Source organism: Anopheles arabiensis, chromosome 2 (assembly GCF_016920715.1).
Source record: "Anopheles arabiensis isolate DONGOLA chromosome 2, AaraD3, whole genome shotgun sequence".
Lineage (NCBI taxonomy): Eukaryota > Metazoa > Arthropoda > Insecta > Diptera > Culicidae > Anopheles > Anopheles arabiensis.
Window position 1 is genome coordinate 106,835,188 of NC_053517.1, and position 15,773 is coordinate 106,850,960.

General features: G+C 49.1%; 1 protein-coding gene across 1 annotated transcript in view; it reads right to left on the reverse strand.

Moving 5' to 3' along the window:
- LOC120908831 (supervillin) overlaps positions 1-15,773 on the reverse strand; it is a 192,768-nt gene that overhangs the window by 155,554 nt on the left and 21,441 nt on the right. The window lies entirely within an intron of this gene.

The window sequence follows — 15,773 nt, forward strand, 5'->3', positions numbered from 1 at the left end:
TATACCCCAATGTCGGAGACAGCCAGAAACGTACACCGTAGAGCACCGGTACCGGAGTTCAACGTGCGGACGCTACTACTGTCTGCCCCCAAACAGATGCGCTGGCAGTGGCAGATTGTACATCCCCCAACCTCAAGATGTATCGTAATGCCCAAAGCCAAAAGATGGGGGATGTTTATTTACCGCCGAATTCACGCGCAGATGGCACGGAAGTGACGACGACTGCCCATCGCAACGGGACGAACAGGACAAACAAACAAGCAATCCTTTCCTTCGCGCTGTGGAAATGTAGCGTATTCAGCGAAAATTTAGGTCGAGGCGAGTACACTCACGTACACATGTGGTCAGTGCGCGAACTCCAAACAACGTATCTTTGCGTCTCGAAGAAGAATCTTCCCGAGGTTATCGAACGATCGAACGATCGCTCTGGAAAGGCATCGGAAGGCAAGCTTCGCCACCGTTGTTACATCCAGCAATAGTTGGCCAGATGTGGGAAAATAAATACTGCACCCGATCATCATTCGCAGCATTTATTGAACCGTAATGCTGCCTAATGCCCGAAGTTCCCAAAGTCTCGTATGAAAGTGAGAGCTACAGAGGCAAGATGTAGCCCGATAGACTTTCATTAGCTCGGATCGATCGGAGCTGCCTAAGTCCGCAAATGATACGATACGATCATACGCCGCCAAATGATCCGTATGTCGTCAGCACGAGATGAAGATCGGCCTGTATAATTACCCCAGAATACCGTCGATTGTAAAACCGACCTACTTCGGTTGGGCCCCTTGAAAGATCAAACCCAACCGATTGCAACGTGAAGGAGCATCGCTAATGCTCCTCTCATCCTCCTATTAGATGTGGACGTGGCAAAAGTTATGTTTGCTGCGTCTTTCGCCCTCTCCGTGTTGTGTACCTTCCGCAAATACATTCTAGGTTGGGGCACCAGCAGCATCAGCATCAGCATCCGCCCCAATCGGGTTCCATTATGCAACGCTTCCATTTCTCGGAACACACATTAGAACACACACACAGACCGCACGATTGTTCTTTTGGAGCGGAGGCAGAAGTAAAAATAGCTCTCGGCGCGTGCTCTGCAGTCGGCCAGGGATCACCGCCATCAACGCCAGATGTGAGGTGGTCAGTGGCTAATGGTTTTTGCTTTCTAGCGAAAAATCCGTGCGGGTTTGATCGCCTTCACAAAAACCCATCTCCGCTGCCGGTGGTCGTCGGGAGGAAACTTGAAACGCCCGGCTTCCAGGGAATGAAGAACACCGCCACCACCATCAACTGATGTCGCGCGAGGGTCATCGAGCCAGAGGTTTGTGTCTTTGCGTGGTGCAAATGCAAATCCTCCTGCATCTCCTCCTCCTAAACAAAACGTCCATGCATGCGGGTTGGTTTCGCACCCTGAAGGGCCCACCGCCCCGTGAAAGGGAAACTTTCACTTGACGCGGAGGTCGCAAGAAGCCCAGCAATTATGTACCCCTATGACCACCGGCACAAGCGTCAAAAAGGGAGTTGACGAAGTGCGACCGGGCAATCCCACTTCCGATGGATGGTTATTAAGCGGTTGGAGGCGCACACTGTAGTACCACACTCATTTCTACCCGCCAGACGACAAGTATGTCAGCGCGATGATGATGGTTTTATGTGCGCCGGTGTGTCCGGGACCTGTGGGGAGAACACCGTCAACCGCACCCGGCATTAGGACGGTTGGTGGGTGTACCTGGGCCACTGTGTGCGGAATCTGTGCCAAATAATCGATACTTCCGACTTCTAATGGACGCGTCGGTTTCGTGTAGGCTTTCTCCTGCCATGACCGCAATCAAGTTCAACGTCGAACGGATGATCATGATGATGATGGTGATGAGGCGGATGTTTCTAAGCTTAAAGACGCCTCTAATCCAATCACACCTGCTACCTGCCACGGAAAGTGAAGTGTGAAGGAACGTCCGGGCAATGCTGCGAAACAGTGTTCGCGCCCGTCGGAATCCGGAACTACTCCTGCACTCGCAATAAAATTCGCATTTAACAAAGCAGCGATCGACATGCACGCCGCATGTCCAGGGCCACACAATTTACGAGAAGGAGGAGGTTGTTTAATTTGCTCGCCCGAACGACCGATACGCCCTTTGAGCTGAGGCGAGGCGTGCCGCCGAGAACGCTCCACCGTCCCAGCAAATTAACGTTCTCGCTCCACAACCAAGGAGGTCCAGTCATGATCGATCTTGATCGATTGGGCCAATAAATAGCCTGTTGCTGATTGTGCACTCGGCAGATGGTACACGCCGTGGTAGAATTAATGCCCCGACCGGCCCTGTATGATTGGGAATTGAAATATGGTTCGGTGTTCGGTGTTCGGATATTAGATGCGGGGCATCACAGGCCGCCCAGCACGCCGATGAAACATGCGTTCGGTAGAGCACGTAAATCGTTCGGCTTTAGTAAACAATTTGCAAACAAATGGCGGATAAACAGACCGTCCCGACTGAGGCGCTTTTAAGAACCTATCCCCTTAACCGTTCCAAGAATTCGCGTACCGATCATCGTGCAGCGCTTATCCGCTGGACGTTTGCTACCGATTTGTACGTGCTTCGAGGAGCGTAAAAGAGGAATTCTAGCCCCCTTTCCCCGGCCCACGCCCAAACCCACCCGAACCATTGCGCCGACAAGATAATTACGGTCCGGCAAATGGACGATCGTGTGCAGTAAACCCCCTATTTTCGCAATTTCATCCCCTCGCAATTGAGCCCGGAGCTCGACAATGTTTAAAGCCGGCCAGATCGAATAACGATCCACACATGGCGCTGCGATCGTGCTCCAGGGGTCTGCGCATGCTCACCCCGCGGGCGAATGGAATCGAAATAAACCTAACCTTTGACCACCATGCGAGATGCCCGTTTTGGTTGCCGCGCGATTAGACGGGTTTTGGTATAAACAAAGTTGCAGATAGGAAGGCCCATAACTCTGCGCTGAGCCGGGCCCTGTGACGATGCATTACATTCCGTACATTTTTCGAGCGCTCGGCTAAGGCTGCTTGGTAAAATAAATAAATAGAGCTGAGCGCAAGGCAAGAATGTGTGAGAGAAAGACGCCATGGCCAAGCAAACGAGATGCCCGAAGCAATGGCCCATCCATAAAGCACGGTGGCGTCTGTGTTTAGAAAATGGTAAGTGAATTTAATTTTAAATTGTTTCTCCGTACGCGATTGCCTAACACGATACGGACCTTACGGCAGCAAAAAAAAATGTCATCGCCATCATTAGTTTATGCGGTGGGAAAAAATACACCACATCACACACGCGCACACGCTCGTGCTGTGTGACGTAAATTTTATTTAATTTTAAAGAGTTGTGCAAAACAAGAAACAAAACGACCCGAATATCCCACACATCGTGATCAGCTGCGTGATCGTGAGGAGCCGCATTTAACAACCCGTTGAACGGTAGAATGGGAAACGATTGGTGCGGTAAGTAACGCACGCACGCACTAGGCGGAAGTTTTTACTGAGCTGTGAGATTTTGACGCCGCAAATCAAACGCACACTAATTGAAGAGCGCCCTCTACATGCTCGTGTGTGACATTTAAACTCTCCGTTTGCACTGCGGCAACACACCTGCCAACGTGATCGAGCGTCGTGTCATCTTCAAAGTGTGTTTCACTTTGTGACCCGCGTTATCTCCATGCCCGTTTACGCAACACCTTTTCGACACGTTTCTCCAACAACGAACGAGAAACCTCTCCCCTATCCACACCTAGCCAGATTTATTATGTGCTGCACCCTGTGCGCGAACAAACACGCGAATGATTGTTTGATCAGGGGCGGCAAAAGCACGTGCCCGGAGTTAAGTACGACCCGGCGGATTCCTGGTGCGGCGACCTCAAATATGGAGCACTCCTCCAGCGAGACCCGTTAACGTAGATAGAGTGAAGTGAAGTGTGTGCGCGAGCGCGTTGCCATTGGGGCTACCACCCCGCTTTTCTGAAGCGTTTGCTTTGCACAAGACCTTTTCTTTACCTACCGACGGCTTTATAGTTGGGTTAGGTTTTTGAACACCCACCAAGCGCATCCGCCGGTAGGATGGGATGGGCGGCTAAGAAAAACCTGAAAAAAGGACGCCAATCAAAACACACGCAGCCGCATATGTTGTAATTGGCCCTGTTCGTACCTATGTTTACAGTGTTTGCCGCGGCTTATCCACCGAAGGTTTAGCCAGAGAGCAAGTAGCGTCTGCTTTTTCGGTATTTCGGCCACGCACCGAACCGCACCCCGGTGCTGTTGGGTTGTTCGCTCCCGCTTTGGTAAGAAAAGGGCAACGTGTTTGGGAATGGAAACTGATAGAGCCCCCCTGGATCACTCACCCCAGGGGCGTGGTAAGGTGTAACGGAGTGTGATGGAAAAACTAGCTCAAACGGTTGATTAGATTAGTGGGTGGAAACGATGCCACTCTACGCGAACCCCGCATGTTCGACAAGTGGCTGATGCGCCACATGGCCCCTATGTGCGTGCGGCGTTCCCTGCTTACTCAACGCAATGCATTGGAAAACGAGATGCGTTTTGTTGGGGCTGTGAGTGGACTGGCCGAAGAAGAAAGTTTGCTCTACAGAGAGAGAGTTTATGTTTTGTGTGTGTGTAAAATTGTGTAAGAGCTGTGTTTTGTTGCCGATTTGCCTTTAGATTTGCGCGCTTGCGCATCCAGATGCCTTTATTGTGCGTTCCCCCACTTTTTGCTTGTAGTAGGAGTTTTGTGTATGCGATTTATAGCTTGATTTTCATGTACGATGTCGAAACATCGTTACGCGCCGGCAGACAGTTGATCGGTATCGTGCCAGCTTTACATAACGAAATATTCACTCGCAAAACTTTAAACGACCGCTGATGGTTTAGGTCGGATAAGTTGAGATTTTATTGTTTCTGCATGCTTGCTAGTGCCTTCCACGGATCTGAGGAGGCAAACGCGTCACAAACAATACGCCCATCATGCTGATGAACTGCAGCTAAGCGTTATTACAGACAACCAGCCCTACCAGTGTTACTCGAATGCGATCAAGTAAGCAACCACACGCGTAAATCTTATTTCTAAGGCACACGATCACCCCATTTGACACGCTGCACGTCATAATTGATCGTTGTTGTGACGTGATTTTGAGGATTTTGTACACTGGAACTGCTCGAGAGGCGAGAGAAAAATTCTTAAATCTCATCGATCGTAATAGAGTGACCAGACAATGCGATTAACAAGCGTGGTAGAACGCAACGTCGCTACTCGGCTTGCGGTTTCGGTAATTATTCGTGCAAGCTTCTCGTGCGAACACCACAAAAACCGTGACTGACGTTGATCGGTAATGGACGTTGACTGTCTTTTGGGGGAGAAAAAGCACAGACTTCAATTTTACATATTCTACCCCACCAAGAATCCTTCGTCAACGTCATGCTCAACAATGAGACACTACGTTCTAAATATTTATCCAACTGTGTTCTTCCCTCGGGACACTCCCAGAAATTTAACACTTCAGGCTTCAGTTCCCGATCGCAAAGTGCTTGGTGGAGCAAAGAACAGTCCAGAATACACACACAAAAAACAGGCAACAAATCCATCGAACAAAACTGTTCAACCCTCGCGACTGACGTTAACGATAGATGTTGAGCAGAGATAGGCAGCTTGGCTGCAGACATATCACACGCAGAGATAGACGCTTCGAATGAAAAGGCCGCTTCCGGCACCTCTTAACGAAGTTCGTTCGAAAGGAAGCGGTGCTCCAAACACGCACACTCATACGATCGGCTTCGGATGGTGGTAGCGTATGAGAAATAGCATGGAAACCCTTCCGAAGGTGAACTGCTCATGAACGTGCCACACTAAAATTAAATCAAATATCACTCAAGGTTCCGGTACGCCGGTTCATCATTCCGTTCTGTTTGGAGTCGATCGAGACACCGCTAACGGCTATCCGCTTCCAGCCACACCAGATTATGCCGATTATGCCACAAAGACGCGCATACGTCACCTCCTGCCCGGGCTGCTGTATATCTGTAGCCCGACGCTATTAGCGCGCAGCTCCGAAGTTCACGCTCGAGTTCGAGGTCCGCCGCAACACGGTTTCGCGGCAGTTGGAAAACATATTCTCAACCACTGCTGCCGCTGCTCTCGGTGTGTTTTCGCATTATCGCGGATCGAATGTTTACTTTTTGAGGCACCTTCTCCACGCCACGCCACACCGCCCCGCAAAACAACAACTCGGCCGGTCGGGGTCCGATCGGTTGTTGTCGATAGCGCACACAGGCTAATGATGAGTTTACGGAGCATGTGTGAATCCCCCAACCTGATGGTTGTATATTTTTTGTCAGTGTGTTGTGTCTTGTTTTTGTGATTCGTATGGTTGCTTTTAAAAATAACCAAAAAAAAAACAATATTAACACTCCGAACAAGGTCGTTCCGGACAAAATTGTACGGTAATTGAATTTAACGCTCGCTCGGATCGCTTTTTTCGCGCCCTTGCCGTACGGTGCAGGCTCAACACTTTTTTTACTTAGACTTAGTAGTAAGACAGCTTTGATTTCGAAGCATCTGCGTAGGTCTTTGCTATATTCTCCTATTTGTTTCACCATACACACACACACACACACACACAAAAGCCATCGGAACAGGATTTAACATTCTAATCATCTTCTTTCACACCTTTGTGTTTACGCTTCAGCAACCGAGCCGCTTAAGTATGAAACACGCCACTATAAACACAGCGCACACTAAGTCTACTCTCAAGACGTCGTAAACGTCACGCAGCTAACCAGCCCGCCCAACTGGAATGAACTCTAATCAAAAGCGGGTATGAATATAATAACTTCCACTTGTCGGTAACGACCTACATCTCAAACGGTGTAGCTCGCGATTCTATCGCATCGGTCCGTCCGTGCACCGACTTCACTCACGGTTGGCTTAGAACTAAGTTGGAGCACAACGCACACTTCCAACTTCCAGCGGCGCGTTCACGGGCGCGAGGTTAGGCAGGGCAAGTCGGCACTTGAGAGTTCCTTTCCTTCCTCCAACGTCAGCAACAACGACAAACGATCGCGTTTATGGGGCTGCAAACAATTAGAACCCCTCGACCGCCATCGACCTCCCGCTCCTGGTGTCCGGTTACTGGCTCGTTGACAACTGCGTCCGCCAGACACAACAGCAAACAGACTTCCTCTCACAGATTTGAGCACCCCCAGTTGCAACGCGCTGTGTCACTGTGTTCAAGGGTTTATCACCCATGCGCACACGTGTGGCCGGTCGTGAATGCCAGCACACACACGTACACGCCAAAAACCCGATCTGGCCAGCATCCGGACCGGGGAAGGCAGGCAGTTCACAAAGTTCACCGGTGTCGGTGCTTAGATCGCGAGTTTCGTTGCGAAATTTGAGTACTCAAGGCGGACACTGAGATAAAAAAGACACTTTGGATGTCGATTCGTGGCCACTTGTTGCGGACAGCCTATTGGGACAACTCAATCGCCTGCTCACCGCAACAAGTCCTTTTTGGGGCGAAAGGGCACCGCACCGATCATTGCACATTCTAGCCTGCCTGAACGGATCGACAGACAATACGCGTGGAATGTCACTCTAGATGACTATGTACAGGGCTATACGTGGCATGCGATTTGCATACCGCTTGAAGGAATGTTGCACTGCATATTAGAGCTCTAGAGCTAGACAGCCGAGAGCGCTTGGAGCAAAACAATTTGTCATCCCCACGGCGGTGGAGGAGGTATGCCCTGGGAGGTATCAAAAAGTACACAGCACAGTTCCGAGGCGCAGCTGCGATGGAATGTGTCTACAGAGTCATGGGCTCAGCTCCCAGCCAGTCAGTTGAGATGCTTTCGGTGAAGGACGTGGGAATTAAAAGCAGTGGCAAATTGGGTCCCCAAGACATCATCAAGAACTAACTCATCATCCAAAATGAACAACACCTGTGTCTTAACATCACAATCCGTTTTTTGAAGTCTGAATTATCATTAAGCGACACAAATCCCATTTGACACTTGCTGCTGCTTTTCGCGTTGACACACGATTGTTTATCAACACTAATCTGTCAAATTCAATTAACGCGCTCGTAGCCTACTGTCTCACATTACCGCACAATGACTGGCAATAAAGCGGACCCAGCCTACATCCTACTTCTCCGGTCCGTTTCGGTGTCACCACTAATTCGTTCCGCCGTTGACCACAAAAGAGGCCCTCAACATTGTCTGTGTTTAATGTTTTATTCTGTCCACTCCTCTCCCCGGGTTTCTTGCGCATCGTACGGACAGCTTTAACCTGAAGATGCGCGTGCTACTTCCTTTCTGTCCATCGCCAACATTTAGTTCCCCCCCCCCCTCCATACCACCTGGCAACATTATGTCACGGTTTTGCAGAATCGAGCCAGATCTGCGAATCTTCGGTCAGTAGGCTATCCACACACACGCGGTGGGCAGTTGGCCTAGTCTCGGAGTTGCTCGGTGGTCTCGGAGTTGCTCTCATTTGGCCCTTTCGAAGATGTTGGACCAAAAAAAAACCAACGATGTAACCTTAAAAACCCGCTTGGACACAGCGACAGGAGACGGAGTGCAAACGGACGCAAAAGGGGAAACATGCTCACTGACACGATTCTACACACAGAGTGAACGCGAAACGGGAAAGGAAATCGTCGTACCGTAACGCCGAGTGTCTTGTGGGGCAGCGGCAGCAAACGATGCAACGAGCCCCCACTTTGCGGAAATTGCTAACAATCGTGCAAATTATGGTTGACCTTCGGTTATGTGTTCTTTGCCTTCACCGAGCCAGAGAGTCAGGCACATGGCAGGCACTTACTTAATGTTTCGCTGATGAAATGTTGCTTCCTTTTATTCGTGCCCCCGGACCTAGCTAACGGACACGTTAGCGTACGGGATGCATTCATTGTTGCAGTGACGGATAGGAGGCGGCCTTTTTTGTGTGTGTTTTGGGGGCTGCACTCAGTGCATAAATCTAGCTGCAAGACACCAACCAGAATCTCTCCAAAAAGCCCTTAAAACGTTTCACAGTGCTTTAACACATCTAAACTACCAATTCCGATGACACTACCCAAAACACCATCGCACAAATGGGGGCCACGCGCCCCGTGAAGATGACTTTTAAATTGGATAAATGCTGTGCTCGTAGCGCAAACGATCGCGCCCTGCCGAAACGCGAGGGCTGTGCACCCGGCTTAGGAAGTGTGCATCATAAATCGATTAACCAAACGGCCGGGGCCTTTGGAAAGTTGATGGAGAAAATGGGTATGGGTAGGTGACTGATTTAATGTTACCTTCCTGTGTTGTTTTCTACTAATCGCTAGGGGCTTGGGAGATGCAACAAACACGTGTGCAGCGGGACACGATCGCAGTTCAAACACCCCTCCCGTCCGTGGGTGTTTTTGTGCTTCGCGATAGCGCGATGTCTGTCGACTAGTTAACACTCTAGACTCCAAAACACACACACATCGTTGGTGTAATTGCGTAGATGCGTTTCACCCCATTGTAGGGACCAACAACAGCCCCTCGAGACATCCGATCACCACGTCATTCAAAGTTGGCGTGAGTCATTTTTTCACGATTTGGATCGTTCGCTCAATTATGCACCAGCTGTGCGACGGTGTGAATGAGTGGCTCTTTATACTCTTCCCTACCCAGAAAGAACGCGCCACAAGACGCTCGAAATTCAACCCGTTCTGATGGGTGTCCCGTTTCCCGTGGCTTTCCCGTCGATACGACGTGGTGAAAGACCCAATCACCCAACGAACTAGGTCACTTTGCACGCACCCTAAAGGCGGCCACACTTACACACATAGTGTTCAAAGCCCTTGGACGCACGCTCCACAGTTTCTGGGTGGGTTGATTAGCCGTGGAGAATAGAAGAATTGTACAAACGCGTCCAAAAACAGCGACGCTAACCTTCAAATTCGAGCTTGTCCTTCGGGCAAAAAAAAAATAAACCTCCCGCTGCTGCTACGCTCGTCGGTGACGATTTGCACCGTACAATAATTAATTCACCAAATTGTTTCGAACGCACCGCTCGATCAAAAGCACCAAAACCACATTGGCCCTAACTTTGTAACCGATCGATCGTTCGAAGGTGCCGATCGAGCTGAGATCAGGGGCTTCGAGCCCAAACGAACCGGGGCGGGGAATGAATTATGTATGCGTGAATGAGTCAATTTTATGCCCATCGTCTTTGGTGTAGGTTAAACACAACAACAACACGAGTGTTGCTAGGAGTGTAGCCAAATCCAAACACATCCACGTCAACGCCAACGCCTCAGAAAAGGGCTTTTCGGCGGTGCGTACGCGCGTTTGGTGACCCGTTTCTGTTTTCGCCAAGTCTTGCAATTTGCATTCGAACAATGGGTTTTGCATTCGAACGGCACAGGGGGTGCAGCGTCATTTTGCATTAATTTGTTGCTTGCAGGCTTGCAGACGCAACACCCGGCCCGACGACTGCATCACGTCCGGGGGAGGGAGGATCATGGAAAGGATCATCCCGGACGTCGCTCTAAGGCTTTAAGTCGTTTGCTCGGCGCCACTGTCACAGGATTAACATTCCAGGGGTATTAACAGTTAGTTCTCTTTCTCCTCGGGAAGCGTCGTTGGGCTAATGAAAGGTTCATAATACCCTCCCGGTATGTGGGATCGTAAGTCATAGTTGCAGTAGTGATGGTTGCCATCAGCCACAGGCAATCCCTTTCCTGCAGGATCGACCCTCCGTAATTTTTAACGGCAACGCACGTTACGCAGGCTGAGCAGAGACACAGTTTGAGCTGCGGGACAGGATACACGTTTACCTATTCCTGTTCCTGCTCGCTCGCTCAACAGGAAATGGCAAGCGATATTGGGCAAATATTTACATGACTTTACAGTCCTTTCCGAACGGTTGATGACCGTTTTTTTATCAGGAATCTACATCACTTAGCATGGGAGTGCCACAAACTGCCAGTGCATTTGCCCGTGTCGGGGAGGGTAATTCCCACGAGGGAGTTCCCGTGTTGCATGTTGAGGAATTTCGAGGAACAACAACAAAAAAAGGCACACGGAAACTATTGCTACATGGTATTTCCTGGTTTTTTTAACTGCTACAATGCATCTGTGGCAGCATATTTTTATGCTGTCCCCGGTAAAACCCCGAAACCATCGTCTGGCTACAGACTTTACAACACGAATGAATATTATGATGGTAACGATTGAAAGCATTTCTTCGACAGGTATGTTCGTCATTTTGAACATTTTTTATGTTTTAATATGCCAAAACAGGTTCAAACTAATAATAAAGTATAATTAACGTTACCATATTATTCATTCCTATTTATATGTCTGTTTTTTACGATTCAGAAAACCCAAAGCTGAATGCTAGATTTTAAAGAAAAGTATGGAGAAAAAATATAAATTTAAAACAATTTTTGACATTGAAACAAACTGCATTTCATCGTCTCCAGTCCTCACTCTGTCCAATCCTTCAAATAAATACCCCCAAAAAGACACATTTCTCATCTCGTCACTGTGCGCTCACACCTCTCGCTATTAGAAAATCCGATCGGTGCGTCCCATTAATCTGTCAATTTACCCTTCCAACGTGTAATTTCACTTTTGGTACCGCTCAACCAAAACACCAACCAACCGCTCACAGATACAAATCAAACCCAATTAAAACCGTCCACCGTTAGGCGAAGGTTAGCGACGCGGCGGAAGTAAAATTTTGCCATAAAACCCAAAATTACTACAAACCCTCCCGAGCCGCAACGCAACCCGCCGAGGTCGGTTTATTATTAATTACCGCCCCGCTCTCAAGCCGCGGAGCATAATTATGTGCGGAGAAACTTCCCTCGCTCGGAAGCGAAATGCTTTTTTTTCTGCCAACAGCAGGGCTCTTGTGTTAATTTTTCGCTTCCTTGGGCCCGGTCGTCTCAGCCTCTATCATTTTCACCACTTCACCCAAAATTAAACGATTCCGAAGGAAGCGACAGCTGAACGGTTCGATTTTTATTGCTGCCGCCGCCGCTGCTCGCGTCCTTCCTCTTCCATGGGTGTCGGCCGGTGTGTCGTCGTGCCTGCCGTGGGCCTGTTTGGAGTTATGTAAGATTGTGTGCTTAAGTAACGCACCTCACCTCAACGGTCGTCGGGTTGGGCCTAACGTTGATGAATTTCGAAAAAATTTAAATGTCCCCAATGTCACATCCGACGGAACTGTAAACGGAATGGTGCCCCTAACCGAACAACAAATCGTAAACTCAATAATGAGACTCGTAAAATCTCTTCCCTCGGTGATCGTTCCCCCGGTTCGTGTAAGTTCCGGTCGATCTGGTGATGTGATCGTCTTCAACAAGCTCTTTACGTCTGTCGCTGTGTTAGGCTGCAACAAAGTGGGTTTTGTTGTCAGTCTCAGGCCTCCCAAGAATCAATTTAAATTTCTGAAACTCATAAAACCTAATCAGCCAATGCCCGATGGGTCCATCGATCATTCCACCCTGAAGGATCTCTTAGCATGGAACAGAAAGGAACGTTCCAAACATTCTTCCAACGCTCCGATCGATCAGTTGACAAACGTATATGAGCCCACATTGTCACGTAATTGAATTATCTCCCACCATCCTCATCGTTATCAATGCTGGCGTCGTTGAACTCTTGGTCGCTTCTCTTTCTTTCTGTCGCTCCCCGGGGAAAACCTACCAGGGAAAATGAACGCGATCACAATGGGGAAAAGTGCAACATACATGCCACAGGGAGGGTAACACACACTCTCAAGAAAGAAAGTGCACCCTCTCTGTTGCACTCCCCACAGAGCACACCAAGTGCAAGTGCAGCGACCTTCGAGTACAGACCCCTGGCAACATCCGGCAACAACACGGCGTTGCACCGGCCGTTCATTAACATGCACCCCATGCCCCATGCTATCCGAGTTGGTGGTGGTGGTGGTGCGTTTTTGTTTCCATTTTTTTACACCATTTGCCCTACCTCTCACCCCGCCTTGGGCTTGGGCTTGGGGGAAACACTCCGCATGAATGCATAATTTATGATCATTCAGATTGGCCCTCGCAATGTTGTTGACGGTTTCACGCTAACGGACAAATTTCCAAGCAGTAAGAAAAAAAAGGAAAGCAATCTTATTTGAATTATTGATAATGCTTCATCCCGGGTTGCGGGCGTTGGTCCACAGAAAACAGATTGTCAACTCCGCAGAGAAGGGCGACTTGATGACGTCTCGAACGGTGCACGGCTTCACTGTACGTACCTGGCAAAGAAAGAGTGAAAGAAGAAAAGGGGAAAACACACACACATTAGACATTAGTCATATGAGGAGAAAAATCGTTCCAACGAACAAGTGTTGGCAGGCACGTGTGTCTAGACAAATTTGATGGAAAAAAAGCGTTTAGTACAAAATTTGTCAGCAAACCATCCGACAACTTGCATCTTGGGCGTATGCGTGTGTGTGTGTGTAGAACGCGTTCTCTAATGGCGTCCCCGTCGGTGCCATTCTTTCGCCGAGTGCAACCTGTACGGGTGACGAGTTTCTCCACGTTTATGGACACAATTTGTATCGATGACACAACGACGACGCCGCGGGACGAGCAGGAGACCCACGGTCACTAATGGTATTCCTTCCAAGACCCCTTGGTAAAGCGTTGCCCTGCAAGCGGCCCATAAAACATTACAGACATTCCCATCCTTTGCGCGTGTGTGGAAACGTCATAAAAGGCACCATAAGCCTGCGTCTCTGATTTATAGCTTTATAGATTTGAGATTGATTGCGTAGTTCTCTTTCTCTCTCTCTCAGCACCTTCCAACCCGTTCCATGACTAACCGCCTCCATAATGTGCATGCAGTGTACTGACCACCAGCACCATCATCTCCCAGCCACATACGTGAATGGCCGGAAATGGCGATCCTGATGAGGTGAACCCGGGGCATACTACCACCGCGTACCGCGTATCGGGCCGTTTGGCGCACAGGTTTCGTCACACTTTGGCTGTCAGCACCCTTGGCGGTCCCTACACTCACACACACACGCACAGTAAGTGGCCTTTTTGCCCCGGCCACAATTATCGGAACGGGTCTATCGGTCGGCGGGGCAGTGAAAGTGGCATAACGTGAGGCCGCCCCTGCGCTTGGAGGGCTGAGCGGCGGGATGCGAAGGAGTTTTGTAATGTGTTCATTATTTCATAAATCCATCCACTTCTTTTTTGCCCTCTCGTGTTTGTTTCGTGCGATGTAAACGGAGTAAGCGGACGTTTTTGGGGCCGTTTGCTTTTGCCATTTGGCTGATCCGGTACGCTGATAATTGTTTTATTACTCTAGTTTGCATAAGCGCTCGGTTTCTTCTGAGCTGTAGATCGTTCAAGCTGTCCAAGACGTACTCAGCGGACCAGAAAAACAAACGTAAACATCGGACATGATGTTAGTGCTGTAGAGATCTATGAATGATCTTTAATATCGCATGCATTTATCACACGGCGAGGCCTTTTAGTGCCTTTATTGGAGTTGAAGTCTTCGCTCTAGATGGTGATTGTAGCAACATCACCAGAGATCAAAGATGATCTTGAGGTTTACTGCTTCAAATAGAAAGGTGCAGAGTCTCAACATGTCCCTAGGTCTTTGGCATGATGACAACATCTCGCACTCTATTCCTAGCAAGCTCTCCATCCAAAAGACATCAAACAACTACCATCATTGGACTAGGATCTTCTCCAATTCTAGATGTAAGAAAACTGAAACTCCCTTTATCGATTCTTCAACATCACACTTGTTCTCCTTCACAGTTTGCACTTGCTGGAAGAAGAAAAAACAAGCAATCCAACAAGTGCACAATTTCGCAATCCTAATGTGAGCTCACCCTAAACGATACAAACTCTCGCCCCTCCCCCCAAGCTCTACATGGACAACCATGCCACATTTTGACCTTCAAACGCAGTGCGATTAATGGACGTGATCGCGCCAAATCCCATACCACACCAAACCTCATTTATCAGGCAAAGGTTCATTTTCTTATAAATACAGCACACACCATTTGCCATTCGGTGGAGACTCTTCGCATGTGCGCCCGGCGATAATGTTGCCATTGTCGAGAAGTAGTGCTGCTTCAATCACTCATCCCCTCGCGCGGGGTTTTGCGTTGCAATTACGCGCGCATTACTTAGTCGGTGTATAATTGCTCCGGCCAAGAGTGATTTATCATTTTTTAAGACGTGCACAATCACATCATGCCTTCGGGGGGAAGGTATTCAAAGCAGAAACGAGGAAACCGTAGCCGTTGTATGTCCGGAGGGGACTCTCGTTTAGACGTCGCATTTAGACGTCAGCCGTACGGCCAGCAAATCCTCGCAATAAAGCAATAAAGGCTCTTACTACACCTTATTCAACCACGAAAACGGTGCCGGACCACCTATTGCAAATCTCTTTGGCGAGTGTAATTTATCGGCTATCGTAACCCTTATAACCGCAGAAGAAGAAAAAAACACGCGACATCTTGCGCCTTATTGGAGCAGATTGATTGCCACGCACGCCCGCGGACTCCGATGCGACCGCACAACATTGCGACAAATATGCGCGCGAACATTTGAGATTCACTTTCATTCACCGGTTGTGTCGTTATGGCGAGAGGAGAGCCCTTCGCTGTAGAGCCACGGGGAACCGGTTCCAGGCGTTGGGAAAGCGTGCAATTCGTTCTGCTGGCACACACGATGGCAGCATTCCTTTGCCGTGGCCGTGTGTGTGTGTGTGACGTCAGAGGCATTGCAACATA